Consider the following 14,754-nt stretch of genomic DNA (forward strand, 5'->3'; position numbering starts at 1 on the left):
AATCACTTAGATAAAGCAAACCAAGGGAGGCTTAGTAAATAAATGATATGGTGAAGGAAATTCTTAGCCCTCAGTCTTTTGACTTTAATGGAAAAGTCTCCAAAGCAGAATAATTCCAAATGGAGGGTTGAGGAGGGGTAATAGAAGGGCATTCTTTGAAGGGTAAAAGGATATGGGCACATATACCACAAATGTGGCCTTTCCTGGTCCTCAGTCATCATCGCTTTGCCTTTTGCTTGGCAGCTGTGAAAGCTGTTGTTACTCCCTGTATAATAAGACCCACTTTCTCCGTAATAACGGTGGCAGATGCTACCATGCATTGTAAGTCTGAAGGTGTATTTCCATTGTAAACAGAGAGTATGAAACCCAGTATTTGAATGTCATTCCCACAGCTTGACTAACACTCTGTCACTGTCATTTTAGTATCCTAATTACATCAACATTGTCCTTTGTGACTCATACTGCAAATTTCCAATCAAAATGTCTCTGATGAGGGTAATAGCATTATGGCAAGCACACAGCAGAACAACATCTCTAAATAATCCTAGCTTGTTCAATATCCCAACTGCACTGTAGAGCATAGATCTGAACGTCTAAACATGGCAGGAAAGTACATATCGCTGTGATCTGCTCTGACTTTGACAGCTACTGAGGAGCAATTAAATATGGATGAGAATTTCCAGACTTCACCCCTGGAACCCCATAACATTGAATGATGGTAAAGAAACAGCAAAACAATATAATTTACACCTTTAGTATCTTCTCTGTATGCGTGCATATGAACTCACACACACACAAAAAAAAAAATTTCCCCCACCGTAGACTGATTAGAAATGTCACCAGTTGTTTTCTATTCAATTGCATGGTAAGTCTAAACCCAGGAAGCCTTAGGTTTCTGGGTACCGTAGCACTGTAAATGCACAGAGCTTCCATTTTCCTAAGGAAATACATTTCTAAGAATCACAGCTGTAGATCAAAGCTTGAAAAAGTAACCTGGTGTACCCCAAAAAATAAGATGAAAAAAAAATACAGTACTGATTACAAGAAATCTTATTATGGGATTGTGGGAAAGCAGCTCCTGGGTTTCACTGCTTGGTACCTCCACTACAGTTTAGAGAACTCACTTGTTCTCTCAAGGCAAAGGGCTTTTAACACGAAAGGTTTGGAATAGTCTCATAGCTCTTTTTTATTACTGGTTTTTTTTTCTTTGGATGTCACAGATCTGAACTATGACTGCAGACTACTTTGTGCCTGGAGCAAAATTATGCTGAATACACTTGGCTGAAATGCTTCATTAGGAACTGGTTTAGGAATCGAGTAGGCCCAGAGTAGAAAAAAGCTTGGGTGATATTCTCTGTATTTTGGAACTCAACAGAGACGTGGAATGGACGTGGTCTGAACTGCTCTAGCTCTGTTACTGCCACAGGATGACTGCTATAATTTAGAGAAATTTGGCATTGAGTAGATGTCCCATGCTCTTTTACTACATTAGGGCTATGCTAATTAACGTGTGCCATGAAGTATTTTCTGCACATTTTCTAGTGTTTTTTTGTTTTTGTTTTTCTCTTAAAATGATCCATGGTCTTTAGCAGTGACCAGTCCCATCCACTGCTGAGTACTCCAGGACTAGGACAGTGGTAAAGCAGAGTCCTGCTTAGGCTTCTCTTCCCTGAGACTGCTATGCCACTGCTGTCTGCACAGGGCTGCAATGTGGTAAAGGAAGCAATGCCTGTGGTTTGCCAGCAGCTCTAAAATTACTGTCCTCACTTTTAAAACATAAAGAAAGACAAAGGACAGGCTTATTTTGTGATGGTACGAAAACACATAGAACTTTTATTCCGCTGGGGAAAAGTGTGAGGAAATAAAAAAAAAAAAAAAAGAAAAAGTTTCATATCTACTTATGGAATAAATACCTAAAAGTTCAAAAAAAAAAAAAAAAAAAAAAAAAAAAAAAAAAAAAAAAAAAAAAAAAAAAAAAAAAAAAAAAAAAAAAAAAAAAAAAAAAAAAAAAAAAAAAAAAAAAAAAAAAAAAAAAAAGCCAGGATGTTTACAGAGCTCTCAGATCTGGGATCTGATCTCAGGCAAGAACCTTATCCTCAACCAGCAGAACCGTCTGTTCTGAATAGGATGTTGATCTGCAGCAGAGTCTCCCCAAATGCATGTGTACTCCCCATTCACATTCTAGGCTCTTCCTCAGATTTTTCTCTGATTCTCAATGCCTAATCAAGGCATCATTTTTTAACATTGCTCCCAAAGGACTGCTGGTTGTTACAGCATAGGATTGGAAATGATGGCATCTCTATGGCATAGTTAGAGCTGTTGCCTGTAAACAAGCTGTGTTTCAGGAGAAGTGTGGAAAGCACAATGACTGGGCTAGTGATAAATTTTGCAATGAATGGAAGATTTATCTTATATAAATAAAATCTGCCTCTAGTCCAACAGGGAGTTTTATCTCAGTGTAAACTCATTTATACCTTTCAAATATGATTTAATCCCTTTCAATAGACAAGCACACTTTAGACTGCCATAAAAGAGAAGCTGTGACAGTAGGTTTGACAGAGATTGGAAATGAGAGCAACTTGTTAGGAGGACGCTCAGTTTCAGCGTGGATGACATTGTGTCTGGTTTGCTTGAGTGGTGGGACAGGTGACGGTAACTCTGGCAAATCAGATCTTGCTCCTGATTTAGTTTCCTTAAAAAGACTCACCTTCTTTGTACAGTATTCTGAAGGTATGTACAGAAATTATCATGTAACTAAAACTGGTTCCCTTGTACCGACTGAATCCTCTGTTAAGTGAGTAATTGGAATCTGTGGCAGCTTTGGGCTTGCAAATCAGCACAGATAAGATCCAGCAGACTGGAAAAATAAAGAGCGAAAAGTGATCTATCAAATTATTTCCTGCATCGGTGTCATGTCAAGTGAATGAAGTAGGTTTTACTGATTGCAGAAGAAACTGATTTGCACCACTGGTAGGTCCGTATCATCAGATTATAGCCACAGTGTGTTTTCCCTCCAAATAAGCCCAAAGTAAGCCATTTAAATTCACACATCGTATGAGCACAAGCCATAAACTATCTGAGCTAACGCACCCAACCTTTCAGCTTGACTTTGGGAGGGCTGGCTGCACTGATGCCGTTAAACATAAAGCAGCTCAGAGCTGGCTTGCTTCTCGAGTATGGCCAGAGGAGTTACATAACATAGAATTTTTACAGCATAAACATTGTGACAGCCCTTATGAATCGTATTTCGTTAACACTTCTATTAATTTGTGCAAAGGACAATGAGGTCAGAACTTTGATCACAGAAGGCAGGTATAAGCAATATACAGTGCATAGCACTTGCGTGTAAAGGCTTTGCCATCTGAAAGATTGCCATGACATTCTTTGATGGACACCAAGCTTTTTAGGTGCCTATTAACCTCTATTCTAGTATGATCTGAATGCCTGGAAGAAGCAGTTGCCAAACGATATAAAGAAGGGATAGATGGAACTGATGGATACAGAGAAAGAGCAGAGTAGGTCAATACACTCTGAGCTGATATGCAGTACAGCTATTATTTTTACATTTCTTCTTTCTATAACGTATGTTTAAAGGTTTTTTTGAAAAGACAATCAATATGCTATCAAAAAAGCAGATGTTGAATAAAGATACATCCATCACAGGAAGAGACCCAAACTTTCATTCCATTTTATTAAATACAGGCGTAGATAGCATCGGGAGTCTGCTCATTACTTTCAAGCATGTTTCAAGTGCTTCATAGCTGGCACGAGTCTAAAAAATAAAGAAACCAATAATAAAAAAAAGTAGACTGTGGAAGTTATGCATTGGAAAAAATAAAAAATGTACTTATGGAGATCAGTCCCATGTAAACTCCTTACTGCATGTTACTGTTGTATTATGCCATTGTGGAAAAAAGGAAATATTTTGGAAAGGATTATCATCTTTTTGGTTGTGATGGACTCTGTCCCCAAAGCAAAAGTTACCCCTATTTCCTTCCGTAGTTCTCTTCTCCCAGCTACTTCAGATTATTTCCCCAAATCACGATTTCCAATTTGGAGCTATTTTTTTATGACATATAAATTACAGCTGTGATCACAGGTCACCCTTTTTTCTGTATCGTCTTTTGAAATTGTCCATTGCAAATCTATAAGAATATGTTCCTTATAAACTCATAATACTGTATTATAAAGTCAGTCATAATGACAATAAGGATGAATGAAGCCCGTTATTTCTCTTTTCTTCCAGAAACCCTTCTATGTCAGAGCTAAAAAAGGAAAAGCTAAGAAAAAACCCTGATGTTGTGACAACCAGAATATTAAATCTTAAGGGTCAGCAAGTATTTCCATTCCTCTCTGCAGAGACTTATACATAAAATTAGCTTTCAAAAGCTTCTTATGTAATCTTTCATAACTATGTTTTGCATAGTATTTTATAACTGGTTTACACAGACTATAAACAAATTGCTCAATTTAAACTACAAATTAAATAAATAAAATAAATTTTAATGGAATTTCTCCACATAGAAAAAATTCTTGACTATTACAATTTGCAACTCATAATGATGGCCACATAAAAATTCCTAATTTATTACATACTAATGGTTTTGAGAACAGGTATTCTTTAAGGTATAGCTATATGTTGCACAATTCTGCAAATTCCCAAGTTAAAACAGTGAGCTCAGTGAAACACATAAGGATCCTATTTGCAGAATTGACAAAGACACACACTTTAAAAAACCCCTATCACCCATAAACGTTAGAAATCCACCACAATGTTCAAAACTATCCTAGGCATTTTAACTGGGACTTCGATCTCCTAAACAGTGTTTGTTGTAAGCTGGTTATATAATCTACTTCTCATATTAAAGAAGACATATAGACATCTTAGCAAGTAATACAGCTCATCATAAAATATTTGTCTGGAGGGAGAGTAGATGCTTATTTCTTATTTCCCCTTGGAAGGTAGAGTCATTAATCCTCTCTTGGAGCCAAGTGGATGAAGCGAGGTCAGTCCTTTCTGGGTCGGCACATGGGGGATGCAAGGAGCAGCTTTCTCTAACACTGTTCTGGAAAACAGGAGAATCAAATCCAAATCCCTTCTGTGTTTGATTTGGGTTCCTATCTTCTAGGAAAGAGGCCTTCAGAAAGACAAGGAAGCATTCAGAAATAAAGGTCTTTGCGCATCCAGTGTGAAACTTAAACACTTGACTACTGTAGCAGAATTTAAACCTGACCAAAACACTGCGGTTGTGGAGACAAATGTCTTCTCTCTGAGGTGCATTCCAGGATACAACAGCTTCATGTGAGAGCTGGCAGAGGGTGTAAATCTCTGCTTCAAAACTTCAGACAAAGCATATTTTAACTACATCTTGTGACATTGTAGGTGAGTGCGTTCAGGTACCTGTCAAATAGATATCCTTCCCCTCTCTCTCCATGCTGCCTCATGTCATGAGATTTGACTCTTCACGCTCTATATGAAAAATTTCCAGAAGTGTCTATAGGTCAAATATTTTCCTTTTATGTCTGAACCTAAAAATTCAACTAACATGCCGGGGGAAATCTTTAAAGTTTCTGTGTATTATTATTTTCAGTGATTAAGATTCACACCTTCAAATTCTGCCTTCTCCATCCCTTGTCTTTGCTTTTGAAAATGAGATTTTAGAAATTGTTGTATAACATTCTTTTTAGAACTACCCTTCAATTTCTCTAGAAAAATGCAGTTTTTGTTGGTTCAAACAGTGTCTTAATTTTCATAACAACAGGTTTGCTAAAAATGTCACAGAGAAGAAAGAAGGAGAACGTAAATGCTAGTCTTTTAGGGCTTTGATATGTTTGAAAGCGATATCCAATTAAACCCCTATATTTGCTAATCTTTGTATTAATAAAGTTTCTGTGGGTGTTATTGGCTGTTTATACCATGAAAACATGGAGAAACAGCATGATTACTTTCAGATTTGTGTTTAGATTTTTTCCCCATCGTAATGACATGAGAAAACTGCTTGAATATATTCAATATTAAAATCAGCAAATAGTTTTTGAAGGAGAGAAGGTAATTAACTTCACTTCTTAATGACGCTTCTAATTTAGACTATGCATGAGTGAGAGAGATGTTGCAGAAAAAGACTGTTCTTTGGCTAAAGAGCCAAACTGGGAATCAGCAGAGATTGATTCTATTTTCACATCTTCAGCAGACTTACTGTCTGACCTTAACAAAAGTATTTCATTATTCTGCTCCACAATTCCTCTATAAAATGGGAATAATGACAGTCAACTTGCTGAGAGGTTGTGGGGATTAATTATTCAATATTTATATCTTCAGATAGAATTGTAGAGTATGATGAATGATTAACATTATTTTGCTATTACCAAGATCTGAGATTATAGCCTGGCTATTTTATTCCACAAAAAATCTTCACTTTTTATTGTTCTATACCCAACAACAACCCTGCTTAAAATGTACTGAGCAACAATGTAAAGTCCTTCTCTTGGCTCTTAAATCTAATGCCCAAATTACTCAGAAGCAGCAGAGAATAATGTGCAAGTCCACCTTCTTTGTTCATACCTTCCAGTTCCACAGAAGGATAAGTAAAGGGTATTTTCCAGATAATGTATATTTAATACAATCTAATGGTTTAAAAAAAAAAAAACAACAACAACAAAACCAACACAGGAGCACACTGACTACAGGGTTAGCAGGCAGGTCTTGGAGACTGAAAGAAACCCAAAAACTTTCTACCTCTGGTCAGAGCTGGAGAGAACGGTCATGGGCAACAGATAAGATTTCTTTTGAGGGTGATGGACTCCTGAAGCACACAGAGAAGAAGGCGGCTGCATATATTCCCCAAAGATGTGCCAAATGCACTCTAATTGATGCTGATGAATTGTTCAGAGAAATTACAGAGTAATATTCATGATGTACAAGTACTGCCATTTTGAATCAACACATAATTACCAACAAATGTCTTTAAAAATTTTCTACATTCAATATGCAGGGGTAAATGGTCTTTTTAATTCAAACATTTTCTTGCTGTTATTGGCTGTACTTCATGAATTATTTCTTTGAATTGGGGTGTGCTGACAAATATCTTCAACGTTTTTAAATATCTGATGCAGCTCAGCAAGTTGAACTTTCCACCTGATTTATTTGTCAACACAAACTAGAAAAAGTCATCCTGTATCCCTGCTGGTACTACAGGGAAGGAGGCATTGAGCAGGTGATTGCTCCCCCTGTGTCCGTACCCGAGGAGGAGGCCTGCATACCAAGGACTGCTCCTGGTCACAGGCAGGGCACGCAGCAAAGCCCAGGCAGCTCACAGCTCAGCTGTGCTATCTCCCTACACATGTGCAAGGAAAAGTGATTTTAACTGTAGAGCTGAGGCACAGTTTGGAGAGCAAAGCACTCATGAAAACTACCTTGGTGAAAATAAAGAGAAAGCAAGACTCCGTTCTTTCCTAGCATGGCACCCAATAGATTTAGAATAGACAAGAGAGAAATGCAATGGTTTTATCTATGCTGCTCTGTGTCTAGGATGATGTCACTAAATGGGGAGTATATCAACCTCAGTTTACCACAAAATTTTTACAAGCGTGTTTGATTCATGTCTTCATGGACAAAGAGGTGCCCTGTGAAAGTAAGATTAATTACATGAGCCTTGGGAGACCATCCGCTGTGGCGTTTAACCCAGGGTAACAGACACGAATTAGCCTAACATCTTGCAATGACGCTACAAGCAAAGAGTACGCTATGTGAAAGAAGCAGTCTGTAAGGGTTCTTGAAGCTTGAACAACCTGTCTACATGACTTTGTTTATTTCCTCACTTCCTGTGAATTCCTTTTCTGAGTGTGGCAGTATAAACACAGATACTTTTAAATACCTCTATAAATACCTCTATAAATGCTATATAGAAAAGATCTTCCACCTCTGGTTTGAATCTCTCCTGATAATTTATATATCTGCATCATCTTTAGAGTTGGAAAGTTTGTTTCTGAGAAACCCTGTTTCTGATATCCTGCCCCGTGGTAAACAAGCATTATTGTCCCCAAATGCCTGGGAAATCTTGTACAGAGAGTTCTGTAGTTCTTGATGAGCTAACAAAAGCCCTGCTAGTTCTACAACACGAAAAAGAGTAAAACCAGGGATTGCTCTGAAGCAGCTCAGATCTCATATAACTGCTGCTCGGAGAAAGAATCATACACTACACAGCCAGAAAAATTAACACAAAATTTCACTGCACTTCCCTCACACAGAATAAAAATGAATGTTTTGAGGGCAGCTAAACCCCCCCACAGAGCCTTATTTTGACTCATAACAACAAGAAAATCTGATATGCTAATCTAAAATAAAATCAAACTTCCCCCCAAAATTATCTTAAATAGCAAAACCACGTTTTCTGATCAGGCTGTTGGTCTCAGTCAATCATCTAACAAAATCTTATTATGGCCTGACAGGATATGTGAAAGCCCTAACAGAATTAAATCTGCCCAGGGACATCAAGGGCAACAACAGAAGCTTCTATATGTACATCGGTGATAAAAAGAAGACTAGAGAAAATGTGGGCCCTCTCTGGAAGGAAACAGGAGACCTGGTTACCCAGGATACAGAGAAGGCTGTGATACTCAATGACTTTTTTGCCTCAGCCTTCACTGGCCAAGTTACAGAGGGCAAAGACAGGGACTGGGAGAATGAAGAAATGCTCACTGTAGCAGAAGATCAGGTTTGAGACCATCTAAGGAACCTGAAGGTGCACAAGTCCATGGACCTGACAAGATGCATCTGCGTGTCCGGAGAGAACTGGCGGATGAAGTGGCTAAGCTACTATCCATCATATTTGAGAACTCATGGAAGACCAGAGAAATTCCCACTAACAGGAAGAGGGGAAATATCACTCCATTTTTAAGATGGAAAAAAGGAAGACCTGAGGAACAACAGGCCAGTGAGTCTCACCTCTGTGCCTGGCATGATCATGGAGCAGATTCAAGTCCAAGTGGGGACCAGTGGTGAGCAAAGTTCCTCAGGGCTTGGTATTGGAACCAGCGTTGTTTAACATCTTTGTCAGTGACATGGACGATGGTATCAAATGCACCCTCAGCAAGTTTGCTGATGACACCAAGCTGTATGGTGTGGTCAACAAGCTGGAGGGGAGGGATGCCATCCAGAGGGACATTGACAAGCTTGAAAGGTGGGCCCCTGCAAACCTCATTAAGTTCAAGGCAGCCAAGTTCAAGGACCTCTTGAGGGTCGAGGCAATGCCAAACACAAATACAGGTGTCACCATATAGAACCCAGGGCAGGTGAGTATAGCTCCCACAGCAGTTTTACCTCCTCCTGGAGGAGAAAACAAAACTACTTAAAGATTGAGGCAGAGATAAATGGAGGGCTAAGCATGCCGCTTATGGGTGCGGACAAAGAAACAGGTTCAACTAAGGGTAAAAAATTCAATTTAATTCAAAACAACAAAACCACAAACAAATTGCCAATTAAATCAGGGTAGGACAGAGAGGGAGAACAACAAGATCTTAAATATAGGTTCCCCGCTCTCCTCTCCTTTTCCAGGCCTGGCATTACTGCCTTGCTCCCCTACACACACACTCGTCACTGGAGGTAGGGAGAAGGGACACAGGAGGGGACATGCAGCCTGTTTAACACGTGGCAACGAAGTTCCAGTCTGCTCTATGGGACATACGCCCTCTGGTCACATGGCACCCTTCCCCTACAGGAGTCAGATTGGCATGGTCACCTCCAGTCCATGTGGGGGATGCCCGCTGTCCGGGCTGACTGCCCCAACACTGCGCCGACCCAGTTCTGAAACTCAAAGTCACAGTATTTCCTCCTGGGGGTCTCCAGGTTTCCACATCCCAGCAGTGCCTCCATCCACGGCTCTCTGACCCACCTGTCTCTCTCCCCCTCTGGTGCTCGATGACTCCTCAGTGTGAGGGGGGGCCCCAGGTCCCTGCCTCCCAGGCCCTCTTCTCTCCCCTGTCAGTGATTAACAAAGTCGATTTGCCACAACAAAGATTCTCACTGTTCTGATGTGTATCCCACAAACTCTTCTTAGTTGCCTTGGTGACTATTCATTGGGCCTCTCTTCCGTCCTTCCCCTTCTGGACAAAAGAGTGCACCAAACCCAAAAATTGTTCCTCCCCTTTTTATAGGCTTATTCACAGAGGTGTTGATTGACATGGCTTGGACCAGGGGTGGGAGCGAAACTGGAGCTGGGGGTGGGTCACAGTGCTAATTACACAGACCGGTAGCTGCCCCTTCCACATGCTATCTAATCGTGCCAAAACAAAGGCGACAAACCTCCTTCTGCACCCAAACGAAGCAGGGAGCAGCCTCCTTCTGTGCAACCAAGAACAACGCCAATTCCTAAACTACAAAAACAGGCTGTGTGGAGAATGGACTGAGAACAGCCCTGAGGAGGACTTGGGGCACTGGTTGACAAGAAGCTCAACGTGACCTGGCAATGTACACTTCCAGCCCAGAAAGCCAATTGCATCCTGGGCTGCATCTAAACGATTCTCCCCCTCTAATCTGCTTGGGTGAGACCCACCAGGAGTACTGCATTTGTCTCTGGGGCCCCCAACATAAGAAAGACTTGGACTTGTTGGAGCAAGTCCAGAGGGTAGATTTAGATTAGATGAAAGTAAGAAATTCTTCACTATGAAGGTGGCAAGGCACTGGAACCTGTTGCCGAGAGAAGTTATGGATGTTCCATCACTGGAAGTGTTCAGGGCCAGGTTGGATGGGGCTTTGAGCAACTCGGTGTAGCGGAAGGTGTCCCTGCCCATAGCAGGAGGGTTGAAACTAGATAATCTCTGAGGTTCCTTCTAACCTAAACCATTCTATGGTTCTGTGAAATCTGAGGATCAAAAACTCTTAGGTAAATTCCGTCCGCTCTTTACATCTTGAGAAGAAGACTCCAGATGTGGTGATCCCCAATGTAAAAAGGTCATCCTAGGGCTAAGGCTTTTTGCCCAGTAAAGAGAAAAAAAGAATTCACATATTCATGCAGAAAAGTCTAATGTCATTACAAAAAGCATTTTCTTTAGCATGGAGAAAACTCTAATGCTATCACACAAAATATGTAACAAAAAATAAAGCCAGTGGATTAGGTGACTTTCCTATTGATGTTTAATCTCTGTTCTGTGGAATTTGCATAGATGTATTGTCATGAGCAGTAAGTATGAGTGCAATGACATAAGAAAAGTTCTCTAGACTGACTTGAACTGTATAACCCGAACTGGTATAAACAGGCTGCAGGGCCATGTGTATACACCTCTTGTCTCTACATGTCTTCTCCACCTTCTTTCAAAACAAAGATCTAAATGGCAGTGTCACTAGCTAGGACACTGAAGACTATGAGGAGCTCTTCGTTGGTCAGCTGCCAGTACCAACCCAGGATCTAAATTCCATCATGCAAACAGGCGGTTGCAAACATGAAATGACAAAACACAAACAAACAAACAAACAAGAATCAGAAAATAAAATCTTTCCACAATAAACACAGATCCAAATATGGTATATGAACGTGTTGGGGCAAAGAAAATATCAGCATAAAATAGTTAAGCAGGGAACAAATGTTACTGTTTACTTATTTGGTTAAAACAATAATTTCATATTTGTAATTTAAAATGGTACTAGTAACATGCAAAAGTATAAACAAGTTTCACTGTGATGAAGAAACACAATGTCTTTTCAAGGCAGAATCATAATCTCTTTCATGAAGCTCCAAGAGAATTAAACACTTGTCAGTGTGAATTTTCTTAAATTCACAAAAAATAATATAGGGAAGAAAAAAGTCCAATTTCATATTATTGAATGACAGCTATGGACATCACAGCCACTGGCTATAACAAGTGAAAATGACAGCTCTGAACCACCTAATAAATAAAGTCCAAATGTGTTGAGTAAACTAAGGATACCAAGAAAAAACCCCCACTACTTCTGACTTGCAGGTCAAAAAATGGGGAAAGCCCTTAGGAGGACAAGGTGCAGATACTTCAGACCGATATGATTATATTTTTAACACATGTCAATTACATTTACAGCCCTGGACACACATTTGCAATCAGATTAATCTAAGTAAGTAAGTGTCAGATGCGATTTGAAGCGACAGAAGGAAGGAATGCAGTGAGAATACCAAAAAGGTACAACATGATTAACCCTTTTTTGCATGCCATTCTCTCTAAATTTCCCATGTGTTTGTCACACCTCTCTCCAGTCTGAACTCCAGGAAAAACAATGAAACATGCAAAACATGAGGTATTTTATTTCGTAGATGTTGCAGAACACTGGGTGGCAGTGTGGGCGGTCGGAAGATTACGTGCTTATGTGCTTACGTTACAGGAATGCAGTAACCACCCATGATGGGCGAGGCTTCTTGGGAGATTATATAACCCTGTTCATTACGTAATAAAATGCCATTTTGCATCCTCTACGTTAGAGAAAGTGTATAAATGACCCTCGACGGCAGAGGTCGAGTGCCCTGTATCACAACAAGTTGCCACACGTAGACTCGTAGATTTTTGTTCCCTTTCCCAGTCATTTTGAACCCATTAAATATTTCAGTCATAGTTTAGGTATTTTCAAACTTAAGTGGAAGAGTTTCTTGTTTTGTAAAGGATACAAATTTGAAAAAAAGTTGATTTTTATATGCTTCATACACACTAAAAGTTTTCGCTTTCACAGATGTTCACTGTCATTGACTCTCTCTCTAAATGCCTCAGTGTTGCTCTTGATTAGCCTCTGGTTTTCTCTGGGTCATGCCAAATTCTCCTTCCACACTGAGGTCAAAGCCTTTTGCATACTCCCAGCTCGCTGTTGTGACAGCCAACGATTTCATCCAAGTCGCTTGTGTTAAAACTGCCTGTTTGGTCCGCTAGTGGTACAGCTAGACCTGCACCATATACCCAGCAGGTTTTGGATGGAAACGCCAAGAGATAAGGATCATGCTGCGTGCGCTTACCTTCAAGCAGTTGAAGAACTCTTCTGTGAAAGTGTTTATTAGATATGTGCTTATAAGGCCAAAATTATACAGCAGGAAGATATACTAATTTAAAATTGAATTAACAGCTAATTACTACACGGAGGTTTCCCACTGAGGGGTTCTCCTGGATACCCTGACCAGTTCCTTGCAGAAAATACTGAAAATAGATAGCAGCACAAACCCCCTCAACTCTCTACACTCAGTGGCTGCATTATTTTCCACCCCCTGTCTTCCAACAGACTTTTCTCTGTGCCTCTGTATATCCCCTCAGGGAAATCAAAAGTGAGTGTGTATCTTTGTTCTCTATTGCTCCATCTCATATCACATCAGTTCTCCATCACCCGCATTCTCATGAGCTCTCAGTCTGATCTCATTTAGGAATCATACTCATTAACTCAGCTGAAACAACAGCTTACAAAGATATCACTAGTGCAATGTATGTAGTACAGAGTCAAGGTCAGGTTGCTCAACATATGCACTTGTTGACGTGTTTTTGACTTTCTTCCTGCAAACGTGAGCTTGGGGACTGGGTTAGCAAGCTCAATCCGCAGAGATGAATGCAATAATCAAAGGTAAGTTTCTTTAGCTGCTTCTGTGAAGCTGGGTTTTCAGACTGAGTTTTTAAGATTTTTTTTTTTTTGGTGGTGGTGTTTTAAAGACTATTTTTCAAAAAAATAATATTAGCTAACATGTAAAGAAAAAAGCACAAGAAGGACACGAACCTGTTGGAGTGGGTCCAGAGAAGGGCCGCAAAAATGGTCAGAGGGGTGGAGAGAGTTGGGGTTGTTCAGCCTGGAGAAGGCAGGCTCTGGGGAGACCTTTCTGTGGCCTTTCAGCACTTAAAGGGGGCTTATAAGAAAGATGATGACAGTCTTTTTAGCAAGGCCTGTTGTGACAGGACAAGGGGTGATGGTTTTAAACTAAAAGAGGCTACATTTAGAATAGAGATAAGGAAGAAATTTTTTACAGTGAGGGTAGTGAAACACTGGAACAGGTTGCCCGGAGAGGTAGTAGCTGCCATTCCAGGTCAGGTTGCGTGGGGCTCTGAGCAACCTGTTGTAGTTGAAGAAGTCCTGGCTCATCACAATGGGGTTCTACTAGATGACCTTTGAAAGTCCCTTCCAAGCTAAAGCATTCTGTGATTCTGTGATTCTACGATTCCATGATTCTATGATTCATTTCCTTACATATTTTTTCTATCAGTTTTCTCCATCAAATCACAGGTACATTATCTAAATGCAAAATAGCCTCCAAATTACCCTAGCACACTACAGTCCTTTCCCAAACTGAAAGTTTCCATCTCAGATTACATTTCACAAATCGCATTTCCATCCTGAAACTACTCGCTTCTCTTCACTTTGAACATTAATCTCTGAGGTGAGATAATTTTAAACATTTTTTGAAATAAATCCTGCACAGGAGTTAAGTGTAATTTCCTCTGCTCTGAACTCATATACATCTTCTATACATTTCCGCAAGCAGCAAGGTGGCCACTTTTTTCTGTCTTTTCTCACTAGAATCATGTTTTTTCTTTTTGTAGTAGGTTGATTATAATCCAGCTCTCATGGCAATTTTTGTCATTTTTTTCTAGCAAACGGGAAAACTGGAGAATGCGAGAATACAGTGCTCAGAGTCTTTTGTCTTAAGAAGCAGAAAAGGGTTCAGCCAACTACAGTTTAATGCTGCAATGCCTAAAACGCACTCAGTGCCAAGGATAATGTTTGCACTGAAAAATGCACTGTGCTGCTAAGAAGCGGAGCACGTGGAG

The sequence above is a fragment of the Buceros rhinoceros genome, unplaced genomic scaffold, assembly GCF_000710305.1.
Source record: "Buceros rhinoceros silvestris isolate BGI_N320 unplaced genomic scaffold, ASM71030v1 scaffold7195, whole genome shotgun sequence".
NCBI lineage: Eukaryota > Metazoa > Chordata > Aves > Bucerotiformes > Bucerotidae > Buceros > Buceros rhinoceros.